Consider the following 24408-nt stretch of genomic DNA (forward strand, 5'->3'; position numbering starts at 1 on the left):
CAGTAATTAAGAATTACTTATCTTTTCGGGTACAGTGTAAGACAGGTTCGTTATTACGTAGACGTATTGGACCTTCCTCAAATACTTTGGACCCCCCCCCCCAGCTAACATGTTGTTCCTATATCTGGCGGGTTTCAAGGTTGCTTTCCAGAACGTATGACATTTATAGACATTGTTTCGCCTCATGTGGAAGTATATTGTGTTCATCGTGCATTGCGTAACAACCAAGACGGATTATTTGGAATGAAGTTTTTTTTTCTTTTACGCACATGTGTGTGTGTGTGTGTGTGTGTGTGTTGATATATGAATAGGGTTGCCAACTCTGTAAAATAAAAAAAAAAAAAAAAACACCGGCTCTTCCTCAAAATTTTCTATGATATAGGTCTCAGCGTGAAGTATCTCTGTTCGGACATATCCATGGAAAGGAAATGTACTATCGTGAACAAAAGTGCATTAACACATATATTCTGTATGTCCTTAGAACATTCACTAATAAGCTTAATAGATACATTGTGCTGTAAATGAGAAACTAAAATTGATCAATCGGCATTGATCAATTTATTGTATTTACCAGTAACTACCATTTCTTTAAAATTATCGAAACAGATGAACAGAAGTTTAATAATCTTTACGTGACAATTTTGGATTTGGAAAATGAAATTCACTCTTTAAACATATAGTCTCTACTTCAACTATAGGAAATTGCTTTAAGAAGTCCTTTTCCACTCTTAATAATTGTATAAAATTCCTTAAAAGGAAATTTACATTTTCACAATTTATTTTAAATTTTCCTAGATAAATTGTGAATAAAGCGTGTTCAATGTAGATTTTTTATAACATTAATCTCTGCTACGAACTCTCTTCAATCTACACTGAAGAGGAATTCGGATCACTGTCAAGGAATGAGTTTGCTAGAATGAATTGTTCACAATAATCTAGAAAAAATATTTAGTGAATCTATAAAGCTTCTGAAATTAATATTAATTACCTATGGCGTCAGTAAAACAAGAAAAGTTTTTTTCTTTCACATCAAAAAGAATTGACACTTTCAAAAAATTGAATGTCCCAAGAAAGGTTATCACTTGATTATGCTTTCCATCAAAAAAGGCCTGACAGTAAGAATACAAGAATTCAACCAGCATGTATTAGGCAGATTTGTTCCAATCAAAGAGAGAAGAATGATCTTACTAACTAGGAATGCAATGGATATACCCGACTCCAATGAAATGAGCTGAGCGAGCTTAAACTACGTAATCAGGAAGCGTTTTTCGGTGATTATTCCTCGATGGTAAATCGGATTTTTGATTTCGACCTATGTTGTCACTCAGCACGACATACTCTATCAGCGTGCTAAGTTTGGTTGAGATCGGCCAAACGGTCTAGGAGTAAGCGTTTTTCGGTGATTATTCCTCGATGGTACATCGGATTTTTGATTTCGACCTATGTTGTCACTCAGCATGACATACTCTATCAGCGTGCTAAGTTTGGTTGAGATCGGCCAAACGGTCTAGGAGGAAGCGTTTTTCGGTGATTATTCCTCGATGGTACATCGGATTTTTGATTTCGACCTATGTTGTCACTCAGCACGACATACTCTATCAGCGTGCTAAGTTTGGTTGAGATCGGCGAAACGGTCTAGGAGGAGTTCGCGGACAACCAAACGGCTAACCCGAGTATAAGAGCTTCGCTTCGCTCAGCTCAACTAGGAATGCAATGGATATACCCGATTGCAATGAAATGAGCTGAGCGAGCTTAAACTACGTAATCAGGAAGCGTTTTTCGGTGATTATTTCTCGATGGTACATCGGATTTTTGATTTCGACCTATGTTGTCACTCAGCACGACATACTCTATCAGCGTGCTAAGTTTGGTTGAGATCGGCCAAACGGTCTAGGAGGAGTTTGCGGACAACCAAACGGCTAACCCGAGTATAAGAGCTTCGCTTCGCTCAGCTCAACTAGGAATGCAATGGATATACCCGATTCCAATGAAATGAGCTGAGCGAGCTTAAACTACGTAATCAGGAAGCGTTTTTCGGTGATTATTCCTCGATGGTACATCGGATTTTTGATTTCGACCTATGTTGTCACTCAGCACGACATACTCTATCAGCGTGCTAAGTTTGGTTGAGATCGGCCCAACGGTCTAGGAGTAAGCGTTTTTCGGTGATTATTCCTCGATGGTACATCGGATTTTTGATTTCGACCTATGTTGTCACTCAGCACGACATACTCTATCAGCGTGCTAAGTTTGGTTGAGATCGGCCGAACGGTCTAGGAGGAGTTCGCGGACAACCAAACGGCTAACCCGAGTATAAGAGCTTCGCTTCGCTCAGCTCAATTAAATAAGGTGATTAATCGGATTAAATGTTTTGCTTTTTTAATATTTTTAAAAAACAATTTTATTTAATTTAACATGTCACATTGCATTTGCATCTAAAGTTATGCTGATTAGTCAATGAGTCCACTTTATATCTTCTGTCTCCGATCGTTCGTACTGCAACACCCGAAACCACAATCCACCAGCCGCCACTGCTTTAAGTTGAGAGAGGACCACTGTGATCGTTCAGTTAGAGGAAAGTTTTGGAGTCTCGACGCTTAGAGAAACAATAGACATTATAAAGTATATGAAGCTAAAGCTCCTCTAATTGATTTGTTATTTAATATTATGTTTTACAGCAGAGTTTAATAAATAAGGTTATCGAACAAAATAGATTACATAGATCCGTCATAATAGACACACACACACACACACACAGTAATCGAAACGATGAATAATATAGCACGTATTACAATTTTAACACTAACATCTATTTTTTTCCATCAGGTTATACACGTCAATGACAATGGAAGAATTGGTGGAATGAGAAAGTGGAAGGAAATGAAGTACCCCAAGAAAATCCACGGATACGATGTTGTCCATCACAAACGTACTTGGTCGGGAATCGAACCAAGGTCCGCACTCACCAGAAGTAAGCGCTCTACCATTGAGCCTGTAAACCTTGCCGCCGGTATTGTGTGTCTGACTTCTAGAAGTATGACTACCCACATACTGTGATTCTGAGTGTCACCTGTTTTTCTTTATGAATAGTTTCATATGTGAAATATACAGTAGGCCTATATACACGTAAAATAATAAAAATCCATGATGTACGTCATTTTCATTTCTTCATTACGCTAAGAAAGAGACAAAAACGCCTTCCCTCAATAGTTCATGTACACTCATGTCCAAAATTATTGTCGCATGTCTATAAATATGTTGCTGTAGAAATATAATTTGACAACGAATTCGCCTGGTATTTGTTATAATGTTAGTATGTGTATAATCGACAAAGACATGTATGTTGCAAATATCATGTCAAAAGAGCAGTAAATAAGAACAATAAAACGAGAATAAAACTTTCTTGTCCATTTAGCAACATTTTGTTTATACATTCTAATTTTCATTTTTATAATTATTTTCCTATGAAATTAACCACACATATAAATTTTCCGATTATACACATAGTACCAGTATTAAAAGTATCCTACAAAATCATAGTCAAATTATATTCTTACAAGAACACAGTTACAGATATGCGACAATCATTTTGTACATGAGTGTACCTAGAGAGATTGGTACAGGGATGCAAATAACCACTCGTCCGGAGCGAGTGGTTCATCAGAGCGGGTGAGTTTTTAATATCATTATTAATATACCGAAGGTAAGTAAATGATTTCTACTGTAGAATATGGGCAAGTGGCTTTTTTTCTTGAGCTAGTAAAATTTTGTTCCTTATTTGCATCCCTGGTTTAATAATTTGTAAGCCGATAGCAATGCATATTAATGATCGATTACATTAGCAAGAGTATTTTCTCTTCTTCAAAATTATTTGTTTTTATCCTTGTCACTAATTCTACTGGTACATAACATTTACGTCCACTTTATTAATTCACTCGTTATTTCCATCATTATTTTAAATTTTACGTCATCTTCATAGCCTACAGGGAAGTAAGAAGAAACGTAACTAACACTAATACAACAGAAAGAATAAATAGATTATCGGTAGTTTGCTACCAAGTATGTTTATTTATTTATTTTTCTCTGTTTAACGAACATAATTTTGATTCAATAGAATACATTTAGAGCAGTGTTTCTCAAAGTGTGGGTCAAGACTCATTAGTGGGTCGTGAGAAGTTTTTATCTTTTAATGATGAAAATTTTATTTAGATGGAGAAACATATCTTGCGAAGTACTATTCAGAAAATGGAAATTGGAAGCGTTTGTTGATGAGATGAAGGTTTCATGAGGAAGCTTCTTTTCTGGAAGAGTAACCAGAGTTGGAAACCACAATTATTACTGTCTCAAAACATTTCAAACTTTCGTGATCGAAAATGAAGTAAACGCAGACGATTCCGTAATTTCTGGAATATCCACACTAGAGATGCAAAAAAAGCCGGCTTTTTTGAATCGATGGTTTTCTTCACATAAAAAGCCGGCTTTTTTTGGGAAAAAAACGAGAATTTTGGAAATTTTGGCTTTTTTCATTTTCATGATTTTTCTATCTAAATAGCTTTCTTATAGTATATTCTGTAGTTAGATAAGAATTCCATGATCTAAAGGAGATATTTCGCTCTAAAATTCACCATCAAGATGGATGGAGCACATGTTTTACGAATTAAAGCTAACATGAAGAATGTAGTATTTGAGGGCAATTTTAGAGGCTATTTAACTTTATTTTAACTTTTGAGTTATCGACATTTTTTTCTTCTCGGGATCATTTCAGTTTATCATCTGTGTTTCATTTCTAAGAGCTTAGTACTCTAGGTTCTAGCCCGAAAGTTAAACTTACGTTTTTCTATATATCCGTCAAAGCGTCTCTGATTGTTTCGTTTTCGGACGGGTTTCTCTGATTGTTTCGTTTTCTAAAATGTCCTAATTTTATTTGGGAGGAGCTTGAAGTTTAAGAGTACAGGCATAACTAATACAGTATTTCGTTTCGTTTATATATTTAGCGGATACAACTTTGAAGATCATTTTATACTGAGAACCAGTGGCGGATTTAGAAAAGTATTTTGGGAGGTTTTTTTCTTACTAGTGTTTAGTTTTTCTAAACATTCGTAATTTTTATTTGACGGGAACTTAAAGTTTATGAGTAAAGGCATAACTAATAGATATTTCGTTTGTTTTAAACATTCCGTAATTTTGGGGAACAGGCTTCAGTCCGAAAGACCGCCCCTCTAACCCTCGCAAAACCGTCACTGCTGGTAATTAGTAATAATAACGATTTAAAAACAATAAGAAAGGAAGTCGGCCAACTCACAGTACACGCACTATTTTTACTTCACAGATGGAATGAAGAAAAGCTTTGTCAGAATGGTCGAATGCTGAGTTGAATCCCGGATTTTCCGATAGAAGCGCAAAAGCTCCACTCAGTCATGTTTGTTGTGCAGTTGTATTTATCTTAACTTAAATATATTCCGTAGTCCTTTTTTTTTTTTTTTGGTTTTTTTTGGTGGTGGTGGGGTGGGAAGAGTTCCATAATGATATGAAGGGTGTAAGCCAAGAACATGGTAACTAACACATTTTCAATTGCTGAGTTATGCAGCACCAGATAGACAGCAACGCATATTGCTTCGTTTAATCCTTCATGTATAGTCTTATGTGAAAAATCAGCTTTCCGACTTTCAAAATGGATTGTGCAGCAGAAAATCTCTAATTTTTTTAAAATAGTAAAATTATGGATTACAATGTTCTTGCCTCACACCCTTCATATGTTGAATCCCTCTTGTTAAAAATACAGAAAACTTGAGAACTGAGTAAACCGTGATGGTGCTTGTATAAAACTAGAATTTCAAGAATATACAAAACCAAAATCTCTAGATGTGCAGCCTTTAAGTGTATCATATAAATCTAAGTATTTTTCTTAATTTATGTTTTATTTTAATTTTATTTTGTTCCAAAAAGAGGGTATGCAATATTTTGAAGTAAAAATACTACATAGAATTTTGCTACTTATTTGTGTATTTTTTAAAGAAGTATTTACTTTTAGGGTTGGCTGGTTTACACCAGCTGTTTTTTTTAAATAAACAACTGGTTTAAACCAAAAAAATAAAAACAACGAAAAATGCGAATCGTGTGAACTTCATGGTGACGTTTCCCCACATCAAACCATCTGCATTAGTTTTATTTCCTTTTCACCTTTTAATCAAGGTGTTCCATGTTCAATTCTCGGTCGAACCACAACCCTTCTTTCATGCGTAAACAAAGTAGCGGTTCGGATGTAACTTTAAGCGAAAGTCTTCTCCTTGATAACCTCGATATTACGTAAGGATGTTAAAACTGAACATACGAAACGAAACTAAATTATATATTTCTGCATGCCTGAATGCCTGTTGTTTTATAAAGAAGCCAAGGTTGCTTAAATATATTGATATAAATTTGCAAAATTTATTGATTGCCTACGTAGCTTCCAACATTATCTTGGATTGTACTTTCAATAATATGTACGTACTAAATTTGTAATTTAATACCTGAGTTTTAGCGTACTGATTATGATAAATTGACCTTTAAATTTTACATGCAAAGCAATAACAGGATTTTTCCGTTATTGTTTTACATTTAGAGTATATTGTATATTTCTGCATGCCTGAATGCCTGTTGTTTTATAAAGAAGCCAAGGTTGCTTAAATATATTGATAAAAATTGGCAAAATTTATTGATTGCCTACGTAGCTTCCAACATTATCTTGGATTGTACTTTCAATAATATGTACGTACTACATTTGTAATTTAATACCTCAGTTTTAGCGTACTGATTATGATACGTTGACCTTTAAATTTTACATGCAAAGCAATAACAGGATTTTTCCGTTATTATTTACATTTAGAGTAATGACGGGATTTTCCCGATGGCTAGGGCGGGAGTTTCTCAATTTAAGAAATTTACTGACAGGACTTCATTAAGCTTATGGGACCTCTTTCAGCATAATACCGTTGTTGCATAATAACACCAAGGCGAAACAAACTTATTTCTGTCAATATGTAATATAAATACATAAAGCAAAATATCTAAACCCAAAAAAACCTGGTTTAAACCAAAAAAAACCTAGTTTAAATTCCCCCCCAAAAACGGGTTTTTGGCATTTTCAAAAACAACCATGGTTGTTGCCAACCCTGCTTACTTTTGTATGTAGGAGATTTAAAAAATCTTATTATATACATTGGTTAATCCTTTGTAATTCATAATGTAAATATGTTGAGAAGTAAAGCTGTTTGAAATATCTTTTCGAAATTCATGGTTTATTTTCGAGGTTTTATAATATTATCGGCATCAACCACTAATTAAATGACCTTTTGTGTTATAGGGAAGCGAAACAAAATCTGATTTATCAATTTAAAGCAGAATTTTGAAAAAAGCCCAAAATCCCAAGCAAAAAAGCGAAGCAGAAGAAACCGAGATTTTTTTAAAAAAGCCGTTTTTTTCCCGAGCCCTTGCATCTCTAATCGACACATTTGGAGACATTGAAAGAAAATTTTGTATGTCACTTCCTTGAAGATATGTGTAAGCAACAAAAGTGGATTGCAAACTTGTTATCAGTGGCATTTCAATTGAAATATCAGTGAAGGCTTATGAGAAGCTAATAGACATATCTCAAGATAGCTCACTTCATATGAATTTCAACCCTAAAAAACTGGCACTGTTTTGGCTTCCCATTAAACAAACCTATCCACAACTTTCTACTGAAGCTTTGAAGGTGCTTTTCCAGTTTAGTTCTTCCTATTTATGTGAAACTGGGTTTTCAGCGACTGTTGGGATCAAGACAAATACAGAAACCGGCTGCAAGTCTCAATTCCTTGCACCTGAACTAGGATCAGCGTAGATACCAATGTAGTTATTAATAAATGTCGAAAACAAGGACATGCATCGCATATATCTCTACATACATCGCATAGCAGTACAAAGATTTTGCTTTTCAATTATTTTTTGTGTATCATGTAGTTTTCCTTTTCTTTTCTTTCTTTTTCTTTTTTAGTTTTGGAAATAATAAATTAGAGATATAGTTTACAAAATGTAATTGCTTTGAAATACACCATCATTACCTAGAATGTCAATGAATATTTGAGTAGTAATAGGTGGGCCACAAAGTACTTTTCATTATTTAATGTGGGTCGCAGTAACAACAAGTTTCAGAACCACTGATTTAGAGAATCTGAATGAATATAAGTCGGTTTTGAAATTACCACACACATAGAGGTGTTTGCCTGGAATTAGTCATGTAGATAGTTATTAGCGGTCACTCTAGTGAGCCTTGTAACATTATGATTGAAGTACGTATGTCCATCTGTCCGTTACTTCATGTAAACAACTCCTGAACAAAAACGAATTTTTGAATTTTGTTGTTTTTTCGCAGTAGATCTAAATCGTTTTTTTTTACCATCTTTTTAAAATCCGTTACCATGTTCACGGGTAACAGAGTGACTAACAAATGGCTATCCATAACTTTTACATGGAAATATGTGCTGAGGTTAGATTTTATTAATTTAAAAGAATAAAATATTTTTGAGGTTAAAAGTATTTTTATGGTAAACAAGTTGTTTTTTAGGAGAATCAAAAAATGGTGACATTAACATGTCACTTGAAGCATGAGAGAGTAAATAACACTCATTACTTCTACTACAAGCATATATTCATTCATAAATGTAAAATTTGTATGATCATCTTCAATAACTCTACCAGGGTTTATTTCCTTTTATAACAAGTTTAGAGTTGTAATTACATATTCATCTGGTACGTTTATTAGTTTCCATTAGCTAACCACAATAAAAATGAAATATTCCCTTATTTTGCAAAGAATATTATTGAAAATAAAAACTTCTAATAATAAACGGAATAACCTAATTATCCTAAAGATAATAATAAATATAACGCGAATCTACATACCTCGTAAATACTCCTTTATGTCTGGTTTCACTAATGTCTAAAATACACGTCTGGTTGTGTCTATAAGGAATATATTATCTTTTTCAAAGGTTTGTTTCAAAATATGTGTCTACATGATTAACATGGTACTGACAAAATAAGACAGTGTTCGTTTTCGGTTCATATAAGCATGACAGAAATATTTTTATTGAGATAAAAAAAATGTCTTTATAATGTTGACTTAGGCTTGAAGGTTGTCTTGAGAACATTTTTTCAAAGTTGTTAATTGGCTGTGCAATCACGTTCTTTCCTCAAAGTTCAGAAGTATATACTGAAGTGTCACCAGCAGTTGCTCATACGTTTGTTTCTGTCACATAACTTAGTTTCAATGATAATGCATTGAGAAAGATAACGGTTAATTAAGGGTAAGAGGGATTATGTTTATTTCTAATTACTTAATTTTTCTTGGCTACTCATCCTAAATATAGCATCCTATTTTTTGAAGTTCAATTGTTATTTATTTTGGAGTTGTTTCTCTTCAGTACCAAAATTATGTCAAATGTGTAGCGGTAATTAACACTAAATCCGAATATCTTACAGAGAATCAAATTCGGGTCTTCCACATCAATTACCAATACAAAGAACTGATTTAAATTTGGGTGGAATTCTGAGTTTTGCACTATACTTAATAAACATATCCAAGAACATACATTAAGTTTGGCCTGTGGTTCATAAGCATTTAGGTTTAATATTTTCTGTTGAAATTGTCAATTTAAGGTTGATATTTTTCCCTAGTCAATTTCGCATGAATATATAACGTTTTGAATTCAATTATTATTTTTTTTACTTTTATTTATTTATTTATTTATTTTTCATTTGTGAAAAATAAATTTCAAATTCCCTTTAGTGAATATACTTTACTTCAGGGTAATAAAATGTTTCGGAATGAATACTGAAAAGCAGAGTGTAGTAAATCAGAATTATATGCTTTTTTACAAAAATTAAGGCAAAGGTAGATATAATTTAGATTTTTACAAAATTCAACATTCCAAAATTATTAAATTTTTAGCATGCTATATCTTTGATGACATGAACTGAAACACTTTCTTCAGTGGTATGTTGTTTTAACTGAATGTGAATCATAGTTAACTCAGAAACTGCTTTTCCCGCAATAAAGAATTGTATTTATAAATATCGAAATTGTGAACATGTATGTTGTTACAAAACAACTAAATTAATATCGTCAATAAAGATAAACTAGCTATGTATCAATTGCAACTTTGGAGAGACGCGATCGACCATTATTGATTTATCATAGAATTGTTTAGTGCATCCATTGTTTTCGAGAACGAACTCGACATCCAAAAAGTTGAATTTTACACATTAGCCAAACCATAATTACTTTGAAAAATTGTGTTCGCAGGACAAAACAAAAATTGCTTTATCATATTTCTAATGCTGAAAATTCTAATTTTTATTGTTTACAATGAGAATTCGCGAGCCAAATGTGTTTACAAAGTTAAGTGAATGAAAATCCCGTTTATGGGTTATTTTTCCTCAATGGAATGGCTGATCTAGACATGCTACCCTTTATTGGTGCTCTCGAATCACAATGTCAAATTTGATTGATAACGGTTCGGACATCTTGGAGGAGTATGCAGATAAATGAACGCCGAAATCGAGTAAAGAGCCGCTTTACTTCAGTTATCTTTACGTGCAACGTTCAGTTTACAAATAAGGAGATTTCTCCTTTCTTTCCCTACTCTAAGGCCTCTTCAAAGGAAAGATAAAGGTTTGTAACTTCTATATTAATTAATACTAAAAATATTGCTTTAACACTTTTCTAGAAATCATCTCTCAGTAAAAATAAATAAATTCTGCAATACTTTTAGCATTTAACGAAAAAAAAAATGTCCAAAGTTCACACGTCTCGTGCCGGTCGATTGATCTCAGTGAGTATTACAAATGATATGTGTCAGTGTGAAAGCTCTTGCATCATAGTTGGGAGAAAATTGGAAAATTAAATTATTTTGTAAACCTAAAAAAATGATGAACAAAAATCACGCCACCTAGTAAGATGACTAATATCGATGTACACTCATGTCCAAAATAATTTTCGCATACCTATAACTGTTATTGTAAGAATATAATTTGATAATGATTTTGCAGGGTACTTTTAATACTGATATTATGTGTATAATCGGGAAATGTATATTTGTGGTAAATTTCGTAGGAAAAGAATTATAAATACGAAAATTAGAATAAGTAAAACAAAATATTGCTAAATGCACAAGAAAGTTCTATTTTCGTTTTATTGTTCTTATTTACTGCTCTTTTGACATAAAATTTTCCACATACATGGCTTTGCCGATTATACACATACTAACATTATAAGAAATACCTGGCGAGTTTGTTATCAAATTTTATTTCTACAACAACTTATTTATATACATGCGACAATAATTTTGGAGATGAGTGTATATAAAGATCTTTACGACACTAGCAAAATGGCAATAGGTAGTATGCTTAATGAGATATAGCGCAAAATTATAACTAATTCTTAAACTTTATTTTGTGTTTGATCAAAATATTGTCCAAAGATAAGACATACACTAGTTGATAGGTACATCAAGCTTAACAAAATGACATAATTATGGGTAAATTCTAATGCATATTTTCCAAGAAAATCGACAAAAGCGAACTTTCATGGCGCTAAAAATGTGTGGTCCGTGGCCAATAATAACACAGCCACACACACATACAAACGTTTTGTGTACCGGACCCCAAAGTATAGATTTGATGTATTTTGATAACACAGAATCCAAATTTCGAAACCCCAGGACGATTGTCCACGTCAATCTTTTTATGGGCGAAAAACTTTAGCGATTTTGGATAGGAAGAATACACGTAACACAGCCTCACAAAAAAGTTCTTTGCAGCGGATCCCAGCGTTTGGTTTCGATGTATTTTGATGCACAGAATCCAAGTTTCGAAACTCAAGTACGATTGATCGTGTCAATTTCTTTTATGGACGAAAAACTTGAGTAATTTTGAATAGGGAAGACACAAGTTCTTCGCCCATAAAACAAAATTGATACGGTCAATCATCCTTGGGTTTCGAAATTTGGATTCTGTGCATCAAAATACATCGAAAGCAAGCGCTGGGATCCGCTGCACAGAACTTTTTTGTGTGGCTGTGTTACGTGTATCTTTCCTATCCAAAATCGCTAGTTTTTCGCCCATAAAAAGATTGACGTGAACAATCGTCCTGGGGTTTCGAAATTTAAATTCTATGTAACTAAATATATGGAATGTATACTCTGGGGACGCTGCACACAACTTTTATTTCTTTTGTGTGTTTGTGGCTGTGTAATTTATAGTTCTGCAGAACTGGAACGTGGGTTTATAGCTTCATTTAAGCAAACATTAGATTGTATCTCCTTCTAATATTGATAAAAACAGTCCCAGCAGTGATACACATCCTACCCACAATTACAAATGTACTGCTTTAACATCTTTCAACATATGGTTATATTAATTCTATTTTCACGTATGTTCGTGTATCATTTCCAAAACTAGAAAGCATGGATAAAAATTCACAAAATAATCAGAATTTCGCAATGTATTTAATGTCCATAAGATCCATTATTTTGATTAGTTCAAAAGTACATAGTTTAAAATGCAATATACATATTTAAAAATATCATAATATGAATACATGAACAGTGAACGCAAAAGCAACAAATTATCAAAACCATCTCAAAATATATATAAAGTTTATAATGACATTAATAAGAAGCTGACATCACTTCTGACTTAGTGCTTCAGAGAGAAAGCTTATGTAGCGGAACGTCCAGACTTTATTTCATCTGTTACTGAACGCAAAAGTTAGTGCCATTGTGTATAGAAGTAATTAATTAGATGCTTTACGTGCATTTTTTAATTATTCTAATTTCTGCCTTGTACTGTAGAAATACCATTTTATTTTTATATTGTGATTCACGTGATGAGTTAACAATGAACTGTGTTTCTAGGTAGCACTTGTATTTTCTGAAAAATAACAAAATGAAGCTAAAGACTCCTAACTATTTGGTAGGTTAAAAAGCAAAGAAAAATTCCGTATTCATGAAACCATCGCGAAGTAAATAGTGAATATTCTACAATATGAATAGCGTTTAACAGAAAAAAAAGTCCAAAAATGAAACGTTCGAGGTACACATTAAACGTACATGCTGTTTTGTTCTAATTTCCAAAAACAAGGAAATACAGGGAACTCACCTAAGTCTATTTCTCAATAAACTTTCCCTTTGTGGATGGATACACATTTGTCATCGCTACATACATTTTGTTCAGAATATGACTTAGTCATCTTTCGGGGTATGTTTCAGATACTGGAAAATAGCACTTCTCAGGGATGATGTATTGGCAAAATGGCACCCTTGACGCTTGGGAACAACCAGAAGTAATTCGGGGCTAAATCTGGTGAGTGGGGTGGGGTGGCAGAAGTTTAATACCGTGGTCAGTCAAGAACGAAGTCATAACATTAGCACTGTGTGGTGGTGCAATGTCCGTGTGGAAGATAAAATTGCGATTTGCCATTTGTGGTAGTTTATTAGTCAATTTTGGTAAAAATTCTGTATGCAAAAGTGTACGAAAATACTCGCTCATAATTGTATGACTTTTCGGAACAAGGTGAGGCCATATCACTCCTTGGGAATCCCAGAAGATAACGTGCAGCACCTTCTCGTTGGACGCAATTTTTTCGAAATTTATTTTTTATTTACTTATTTATTTTTGGCGTGGTGAATCTGTAAGTTTCCATTACACCGATTGGTTTTCTGTTTCTGGGTTGAAGAGTGGAATCTGTGATTCATCCATTGTCACATTTTTCAAGAAATCGTATCTCTCTTTTCTGAAGCGTGTCAAATTTGCGACACTTGATCGAATCCTTGCCTCTTCTTAATCCTAATTAAGCATTCGTAGAACCTAGCGAGGAGAATCATTCTTTAGACCCAGTTGGTTTGTAACTATTCGTTCTATTGTTCCCATTGCTAGCCCCAGTGTATCATAAATCTTCAATGAAGAAAATTTTAACATGGGCAATGTTAGCGTCAGTTTATGCTGTTTTTGGAATTCAGACCTATGCTCATCTTTCACTCTCGTTCGTCCTGCTTGGAACTCACGCCCACTACCTAACACTGTTTTTTGCAAAAGCACTATCATCACACGCACCCTCCAATTTGCGAAAAATATCGGGTGCAAAACGTCCAGCTGCGGCGAGGAATTTCACAATTACACGATGCTCTTCAACCGAAAATTCCATGCTCCTGGGCAGAGTCAGAAACACATCTTATTCATTCAGGTACTGTAGTTCAACTGCTGCCACCCAGTAAACAAAACCTGGACTGGTTTCAGACGAAGGATGAAGGTCTCTGACACGGCAGTTGCTTTCCTGAAATGACAGAAATATGGGCCTTAGAACAAACCAGCATGTACTTTTGGTGTGTATAACAATCGATATATTTCATTGAATTAAACAAAATGGTGAGAATGAGTGAAAATCTTTATGCGTAGTTTTTGAAAAATAGATAACGAGAAGTTTCTTTTTTGTAAAACTAAAAAATGTATGAGTAAAATAACACAACCTATTAAGATAAATCTGATATTGAAGCATACACTAATCAGTTTTCCATTATAAAACTCGCACGAGAGAATCGCTCTAGGTTCTTATTGCAAAAATAAATGAATAAGTAAATAAAAAGTATTTCTTATGTCTATGTGGAATATAGATAGTCACAATTAAAGTCACCGTAGCCCGTAATGATGTTAACCGATTCAGTTAACGAACTTAAACAAAATAATCATTTTTGTTATCACATTGTTACATAAAACAGCTCTTCCGTCCAAGAGTCATCTTGTCAGGTAATGGATAGAGGAGAATGTACTAAAAGCAACAACACAATCTTATAAATCTCAGTGCATGATCCTAATGAAAATATGATTGAACAACACAATCAAATATTAAATTTTGAGAGCTATGGTGGGTCAGTAATAGATCGCTCGTCTCTGGTGCGTAAAGTCCCTGGTTTGATCCCAACTGACGCTTAGTGACCCTTGTAGTGAATAAATACCGTGTGCATATTGTTTGATAGAGTCCTTCCGTTTCCTCCCACTACCATTATTTCACTATTTCATTCATTATCATCATTACATTTTCTCTTAGGCTCGGAGCATAATCTTTGGATGCATTTTCATCACTGAACAGAAACAAAATCTGCAGTTGCTTAAAAAAACGCTCAATTTCAAAATTGTACCTTATTTTATAGAAAGTGCTTATCTCTAGTGTGAGGGGTCAATGGAACGATCATAGGACATATGAGATTGTAGTCAATAACGTCATGTCCGTGAGTTTTCTCGAGACTCCTTCTATATTCTCTTCCGCCAATTCTTTCATAATCTTCACTTTACCTGTACCTTTACTTTACTTTACTTTCACTTTATCTTTCATAATCTCCACTAGCCTAATAGCATAACCGTGGAACGTTAATTATTTTATTTTATTTTTATTTATTTATTTATTTAAGTTTATTGTTATTCAAAGAATCTAACTTGTTATCTCTCTAGCCCACTAAGGGTTAATGACAGCCAGCTGGCCATATTGAACTCAGTGATGTTTCAACGTAGTTATTTCTGGCTTTGTAGGCTGGATCTCGATGTATCATACTTCAAGTAGTTTCCTACATTCCTGAAGGTGTTGGATTTGAAGGTAGATGCTAGTGAGGTACTCGATACATTTCGTCGTTGAGAATAATGAGTTATAATCTTGTCAGTAACAGAGATGAATTTTCGACACTAACCGACATGGCATTTGAAACAAAAAATTCTGGTTATTTTCTTTTAGTTACATATAATATCTTATTATGATGTATGAAAAATAACCAAGTATGAATAAAAATAACTTCCTCTACTTCTACAGTTAGAAATGCACAACCATTGCTTTAAAATAACAGTTTCATTTTCAATACAATGGTCTTTCTTGAACATGAATAAAAGCGAGATCTTTATTAAATATCTTTAGCAATTTTTTTTATTTCAGGATTCATTTCTGTAGTTATTATTATCACCATAAAATCTTATTTAAACTGTTGTTTGAAATTACTAGATTGTATGTTTATATCAGTAAGAATCATAAATATATTACTAATTTTGAAATGTGCAGATAGCATCTATTTTACTTTCGAATTTTAAATTATCATTAATTTAAATTATATATGCAACGGTATAAGCTAAGACATTTTTCTGTTTGTGTTCCAAATTTATTATTTTTCAAACCCTATGAAATTAAGCATTTGTGTCTTATTTCAAATTAATTAAAGAAACCTACCGACTCCAAAGTTCGTTAAGATTGTAATATGTCGTTGTAGATTTAAAAAAAAAATAAGTAAGTATTAGTAAGCCTATTCAACTAGTCTCCATATTGATTGTGAGATTTGCAGTCGAGAAATTGACAATTAGCATTTCTGTATTATTATTATTAACTTCATCGTTAAATTCATCCAACAAACTTCAAAACAAAATATTCTCCATTGACAACAGCTCATATGTTCCAAATTAAATTTCATTAATGTTTGACACGACATTTATCTAAGTATATTATTATCCATAAAATGGAATTTTTCCTTTCGTAATTTTCCTTACATTTTTTTTTATTTCGGCCCTAAGAACTTTCTCAATTTCCTAATCAGTTTCTTTTTCTGATTACGTAATATTGTGGTTTTCTCTTCCGCTATTCTTTACACTTCCATATTGATGTTTCACTTTATTCAGCTACCCATATTCCCCTCAGTACTCATATTTTTAATTTGAAGCGTGTGAGACAACAACATGGTAACCCACAATTTTACTATTTTAAAAAAAATTAGAGGTTTTCTGCTTCACAATTCATTTTCAAAGTCGGAAATCTGATTTTTCACATAAAACTACACACGAACGATTAAACGGATAAGGTTAAATGAAGCGGTATTCCTTACTCTCTATCGGGTGCTGCAAAACGCAGCAATTTCAAAATTGTGGGTTACCATGTTCTTGCCTCACACCCTTCATTTCTCTAATCGTCTTTCATTGTGATGTTATTATTATTATAATCTTTTCTCTCCGTATAAAGAAAAACATTCCACGCAAAATATTAAATAATAGATTGTAACACTTCATTCAGAGATATGTGTACTGCTCCACTAAAGTGAACCTGTACAGTTGTCATCATCATTATAAATCTGCATAGTTGTTATGTCAGTACGATTTCATATTTATGTTGATATTAAAGTTTATTTTATTTATTTACTTTCATGTTTTAGTTGTTTCAAGTTTTGTTGTAATATTAATCCAGTTTATAGGAATGAACTTCTAATTTGTTTTCTAGTTATAATAGTGTTTTCAAACATTAGGTGATATGTGTATAAATTCTGCACCTGAATACGAAAAAGAGAAAAGCAAGTTAAAAATTTAAATAATATGCGTATTAAAAAAAATGGTTCGTAATGTATGAAGTTTGAGTGTTCTTAGTGAAACGTCGATTTTTAAGTAACTTCGTACATTCTGTGGTTTTGTTATTGGAAGGAGAAATATAATTCCAAAAAAATTTATAAAATTCAAGTTAGATGGAAATTTGATGGACTTTGTGAGTACCGAAAATGGAATTATAGCTACGAAGCAAAACCATCGGTAACTTGTATTTTTTTCATATTATATTTAAAGCTATTTGAAGGGGAACATTACAAAATGATGTTTAGCTAAGCAGTTTAATCTTGTCCAGGAGGTGAAGCCTCCTGAATACGTAATCTTTCCCAAAATGAATCTGTACTAAATTTAATGAAGTTATAAGACTAACTGGAACTCTCAGCTTTAGGTCTAACAGCTAAATCAACAGTTTTTTCCGATAGAACATGTTTTCATTTCATATCATATTCAGTATCCCAGGATAATACAGCAACTTAGGTAGATATAAACAATCCATTGATAATATGATATATTTTACTGTACGTTGAATACTATGGAACTAAATATCGCCGTATTTTAAAATAAACAGCAGTAAATAATTATATGGAGTTTACAATATATATATCGTCATTTCATCATCTATCATATACATGACGTAATTGCTATTTTTAAAAAAAAGATACTACGAAATGAATAATAAATAAAACAACAAGGAATTTATGATGTGTGGAATAATAAGTAAAATGAATTATACGTAAATGAGTAATTGTAGAAGAAGTATATAAAGAAGTATATATATAAAGTAAATAAATGGAAGGGAGCTATTTGATAATAATAAACAAATAGTAATTGAATAGTTTGGTGATTATGACGATTGAATTTCCATCATAAACTATGACCATACTTATGGTTATGATAATTTAGTTCCATTGTTTATTATACTTTAATCTAACGAATTATCAGCTTAAGTTGCGTACATGGGGATATGGTTTGCTTTGCTTACCTATACTTTCTTATATAACCTATTATGTATGTTCTTCACTTATTTGTTTGAGATTCTGTAATATATATATCAAATTTGATTTTGTATGATGTCTGCTAATACGTTTCATTGCAGCAATAATTTCGTAATTCATGTTACATATGTATTGTGATGTAATTATTACATCGATAGCAATTTCGATAAAATAATCTTACAAATCCACATTGTGAAATTCTGAATATTAATTATTCGTTAATACATGCCTCTGATAAAACTTTTGTTTACATTTTGTTTACTGATAAGCTGTATTTTCAATTCTGATGAGTCGTACATGACTTCTAAAACTAATATCTTGTTCGTCCACCATCCGATGGACTCAAGATAAACTTCTTTCCGGAGAACAATCCGGTGGCGATCTATGGGCCGTGTTTGATGTTCCTATTTCCAACAATTGTGGACAGAGGGCGTCGAACAGAAAAATCACCGTTGTGCAACAACTGCCACCTCCAGTCTGATGTAATGTCACACGTCTGTCAACGGTAAGGATGTTTTCGGGGCTGCAGACCTGGACATCGGAACCAGCGCTTGCGTGACCGGCATTACGGGCAGTGGGGTAGGACAGAGAGTGGCGACCCAGCCAGGATGTTTGGTATCCTTAATTTGGAGCTAAGAATTTGGAAGAAGTCCGTCGAGAAGTTACGACAACATTAGTACGCTCTGAAGAAAGTTCGGTAAGCAAATGCCGTTTAAATTAAAATAAATTTATTTGTAATGAAGAGAGATTTACATAATTAAAGGGGAAGATTGTATTCAGAGGAATAGCCAACTGGAGAAGATTTTTAAGAAAAAGTGTATAATGGCGTTATGTTCGAAAAGTAAGGACAATGTGGACAGTGAATCAGTGTATACGTGTTGTAACGTTAGTGTATCAGCCGAACAGATAAATGTGTCAGAAAATGGAAAAGCCATTCAATGTGATGAATGCCAAGGCTGGTTTCACTTTTCGTGTGTTGGAATTCCTGATGATCAATATGATCATTTTAGTGAAGAAAGTGTTAGATGGTTTTGTCGGAAATGTAGAGTAACTGATGTTGCAGGAAAAGACAGTTTGAAATTAGGAACAGAGAAAGAAACACATGTAACGAGTACGGAAGTTGAAAATTCTATGGAGAACCAGAATGTTGTTGTTGTTGCACACAAAACTGGAAATGAAAATGAAGAATTGGATGACAATCTAATTATAGGAGATGAGACAGAAAGTGGTAATACAAATGATAATAATGGAAAACCAAAGGAGGCTTTGAACTCAAATCCAGATGACATCCTTAAGTTGATATTACAACAGTTTACTGAACTGAAGTGTGAAGTTAACTCGAAGTTTAACAAAGTAGTGGATATAAACAATGACTTGAAAAGAGAGTTGAAAGATGATATTAGGAAACTGAGGGAAGAGATTCGAGGAGATATGGACCAGACAGTACAAAGATTGGATGGAGAAATCCGAGATATTAAGCAAAGAGAAGAAGAACGCACACATCGTATTGAGAATATCGAATCGAAGCTGGAAGATATCATAGAGTGTCAGGAAGTCTCCGAGTCAAGATTGGAGAATCTTATAAAGGAAAACGAAGACGTAAAGAAAGTAGTTAACCAGAATTCAAATGATTTGAGAAAATTAGAGGATGAAATGAAGACGAGGTTGCAAAAGGTTGAGAAAGAAGTGAAAGTACTCACAAATGATCAGGCTTCAATTGTAGCTCAACCCAGTGTTACAACCACTAACACAATAGTTACTACTACAATTACTAATACTGTGAGTACCCTTAAGCCTATTGTCAGCCCAACCTTGTATCCAGATACAAACACCGTTCCCAGCTATCAAACGATAAATTATAGTAATGCTACTTCACCACCAATTAGTAACGAAGATACGCCAGTCGCTAATACGTCAAATTCAGAGTATCTGCCGGAAAACATGTTGATATCAAGTAATAATCGAAATAATCCCGGAATTAATACCTCATCTGCTTGCTTAACTAAGATCAAATATAAAGATTTACGTGATTTTCCACGATTTAATGGACAGAATTCCGGAGCTGCAAAATCATTTCTAGAGGAGTTAACGGAAACAATTGAATTGTTTGAGCTACATGAGAAAGAGAAGCTAGTTATAACACAACGATGCCTAACAAAAAGTGCAGGCGCTTGGTTCAGAAGCTTACGCCAGGAATTTAATACTTACGAGGATTTTGTCAAAGCATTTAGGCGACAGTATTTATCACCTCGTCTAGAGCGCGCCCATAAAAGACAACTCCAACACATGCGTTATGACAAGTCAAGGTATGCCTCAGTTTCTGATTTCGCGTGGGATCTTGTTGAGCGATATCAGAGTATTTCGAGTACTCCTGATGATGCCGAGCTTATGGACCTAGTTTTAAACAGCATTCCACCAGCTGATGCGAAAATTTTACGAGCGACACCAAGTAAGAATTTGGATGACTTAATGCTGAGATTAACTGATATAGAAGAAGTAGATGATAATACTTTCAACTCGTTTAGTAGGTACAGTCACAACCGAGACAACAGAAGACCTTTCCTTCGATCTCCAAAGGTGAATTATGCCAAGAGATTTCGAATTGATTCCTCGGTACAGACGGATATTGCTGGAAATGAGCTTAATGTGAAGCCACCAAGTCCCACGTTGGCTTCAGATTATAATCGTCAAGGAAATGATAATTGGAGATATGGTAATAGAAGAGGACAATACCGAGGAAGCTATGGATTTAGGCCATGGAAAAGGCCATACGGAAAAACAAGCGCTACACAGACATGTAGTGTAAACGAACCAAAGACTTCCTCAGGAAATGGAAATTTGGAACAGCATTCTACCATATCGCCTGCCTTAAACAACACTACCAGTCAGGTAAACAATTAGCGCAACCAATTCTAAAGGGGGAAATCGGTTGCGTAAATGAACATTTACCCCTTACTAAACAAGATACGTGTGCTATTAGCTCTAAATATGACACAGAACTATACTATCAGGTATACTTTGTAATTGATGAAGATACAAATAGAACTATGAACCCTGAAGATTGTTTTCCGTCTCCATCTGTTAAAGGCAGTATTGGAGGCATTCCGTTAACTTGTCTTTTCGATTCAGGAGCTGAACTCAATTTATTGTCAGAAAGAATTTGGAAACAAGTAACAAATAAATTTCCATCTGCTAAACTTAAACCGTATTCTAACGTATGTTTGGGAACGTTTGTGGGTAAAGAAAACTTCCAAGTTCAAGGATTACAAATAATTAATGTTAAAATTCAAAATCATCTGTTTGAGGTTCCAGTGTTTGTAGTTAAAAATATGAAACCGGATCTATTACTTGGTAGTCCTTTTCTTAAAAAGTTCAAATGTATAATTAATAATGGAAATCAGAAGATTACTCTTGAAGATAACGTAGGTCAATCCGTAACCATCGATGTTTCGCAACCAACGTTTATGCAGCTGTCATTATCAAATACGAATTCCACATATGATAGTTGTTATTCTTATATAGTCCCGGAACCATCTATAAATGATGAGCATGTACGAATACCGGAACCCAATGTAACAGAAGAAGAATTGAAGAACTTCGTGAACGACAGAGCGGATTTAGGAGAAGATACGAAGTCACGATTACTGTGTTTGTTGTTAAGATACCGGCACATGTTCACCGAGTACCCTCGGAGGATTCGAACGGAACCTTACAAGATACAGTTGACTGACGAAGAACCAGTAGTTGGGAAATTGTACAGCGTTCCTCAGGCAATGAGAAAAGAATTCGAAGAAGAGCTTGGAAAATGGGTGCAACATGGTATCGCGGAAGAGATATCCTCTCCTTACCGAAACCCCATGCACTGCGTGCGAAAATCTTCAGGAGGCGTTCGTCCAGTCCTTGATTTGCGGGGATTGAACAAGAAAGTAATCGCACCTAAAGTTCAAGTGGAGCCCATTTACGAAATATTGGCACGTCTGTCAGGTGCAAATATATTTTCATCTTTTGATTGTACATCTGGATATTACGGTCTGGCTTTGCATCCATCATCTTATATGTACACTAGTTTCGTCTATTTAGGCCGTCAGTACTGTATGAAAGTACTTCCTATGGGTCTGCGTTCCTCTCCTGCTGTATTCCAACAAACGATGAACAAATTCTTTAATATGAGCACGAGGTCATTTGTTACTGTCTATCTGGACGACGTGTTATGTTTTTCTTCTAGTTTGGACGAACATTTCGCTCATTTAGAAAGAGTATTTGATATCTTCGATCGAGCTAACTTTTCCTTAAATTTCAGGAAGTGCAAGTTTGTGCTTAATGAAATAAAGTTTCTAGGACACATCGTCAGTGGTGATAAAATACAAGTTGACCCAAAGTCCAATGAGGCCATCAGAAATTTTACAGTGCCGAAGACACGAAAACACTTAAAATCCTTTCTTGGAATATTAGGTTGGAGACATCGCCATATTGAGAAATTTTCTGAATTGACAGCACCTTTATATGCTTTGTTGAGAAAGGATGTTCCTTTTAAATTTACACCTGAACTGTTTGAGAAGTTTGATAAACTACGACAGCTGGCAAGTGAACCGCCAGCATTAGGACAACCAAACTTTGACCTTGATTGGCATCTTTTTAGTGATGCATGTAATGAAAATTTAGCAGGTTATCTCGCTCAATATCAAGACAATTCTGCTGATCCTACCATAATAGCTTATGCTAGCCGACGTGTAAAAGTCCATGAACTGTCTATGTCGATATTCCAACTCGAATTGCTAGCAGTCTTGTTCCTTTGTGAACGATTTTCCAGTTTTATTCTTGGACGAAGAACGATTGTTCACTGTGACAACCATGCTGCAACATATGCTTTCTCTCTCAAGAACTTAGATGCTAGAACTACGAAGATAATATTGAAACTTCAGAGGTTCGACTTAACTTTTGAGCACATAGCAGGGAAAGAAAATTTCGTAGCAGATGCCTTAAGTCGATTCCCGCCAGAATCATCGAATTCCGTAACGCAATATTATATCAATACAATGGACGAAATCGCAGCCTCTACGGATAATTCTGTGGAAAACCAACATCTTTATCATCCATCTAAAGATATTTTCCTATACTATGGAAATTTTATTTTTAAAGAGAACCCTATATTATTAAACTATAAAGAACTTCAGGAAGCGCAACAAAAAGATCTTTATTGTCAAACCTTGAGAAAGAAATTGGAAAACTCTCCTAACAATACGTACATCAGATTACATCATTCTGTAATTTTTGTGCGAAATGTCAAAACAGGAGGTTGGTTGCTTGTAGTACCAAAAAGTTTGACTGAAATGATAGTGACGCGAATACATAATAAAGGTCATTTTGGACAGGCTAAATGTTTAGCATTCTGTAAATCCTTATTTTTCTGGAAAACTATGAAATCTGACATGGTTAGATGTATAAGAAATTGCTTGCAATGTGCGAAAACGAAATATAACAATCGAAAGGTTACTAGTAAGGAATATCACTTGACTGCTAATTATGCTCATCAGCGATTATGTCTTGACTTGGAAGGTAAGCTACCTATCAGTCGTGGTTATCAGTACATTCTATCTGTTGTCGACATTTATTCACGCTTTGTTTGTTTCTACCCGATTAAGAAGTCGCATACAGCAGAAATAATAAAAACATTGGAGAGAAATTACTTCTTTGTCTTCCCATACCCAGAAAGTATTATCACTGATCAGGGACCTCAATTTTTGTCTCGTACTTGGAAAAAGTACTGCGAGGATCACCATATCAAACATCGACAGACATCTCCATATACACCTCAAGCTAATGGTATTGTCGAAAGGCGCCATAGGAAGTTGAACAGATTGATGAGACTTTATTGCGCACAATACCAATCCAACTGGAGTCTAATGTTAAAGCAAGTCCAGGAACTGTTGACCAACACTGTCAACACAGTAACTAAACAAATACCAGCAGAACTCTGCCTGTCATATTCTGCTGT

The 24408-nt window shown here is 34.1% G+C and overlaps 1 protein-coding gene across 2 annotated transcripts in view; it reads left to right on the forward strand.

Moving 5' to 3' along the window:
* The first annotated feature begins 9200 nt into the window (after nucleotides 1-9200).
* LOC145666496 (uncharacterized) overlaps nucleotides 9201-24408 on the forward strand; it is a 49923-nt gene continuing 34715 nt past the window's right edge. For both annotated transcript variants that reach the window (XM_081733760.1, XM_081733761.1), the window contains exon 1: nucleotides 9201-9326. The gene's annotated coding sequence lies outside the window, so the exon portion shown is untranslated. The remainder of the gene's footprint in view (nucleotides 9327-24408) is intronic.

This window comes from Thermobia domestica, chromosome 12 (genome assembly GCF_964235325.1).
Source record: "Thermobia domestica chromosome 12, izTheDome1.hap1.1, whole genome shotgun sequence".
NCBI lineage: Eukaryota > Metazoa > Arthropoda > Insecta > Zygentoma > Lepismatidae > Thermobia > Thermobia domestica.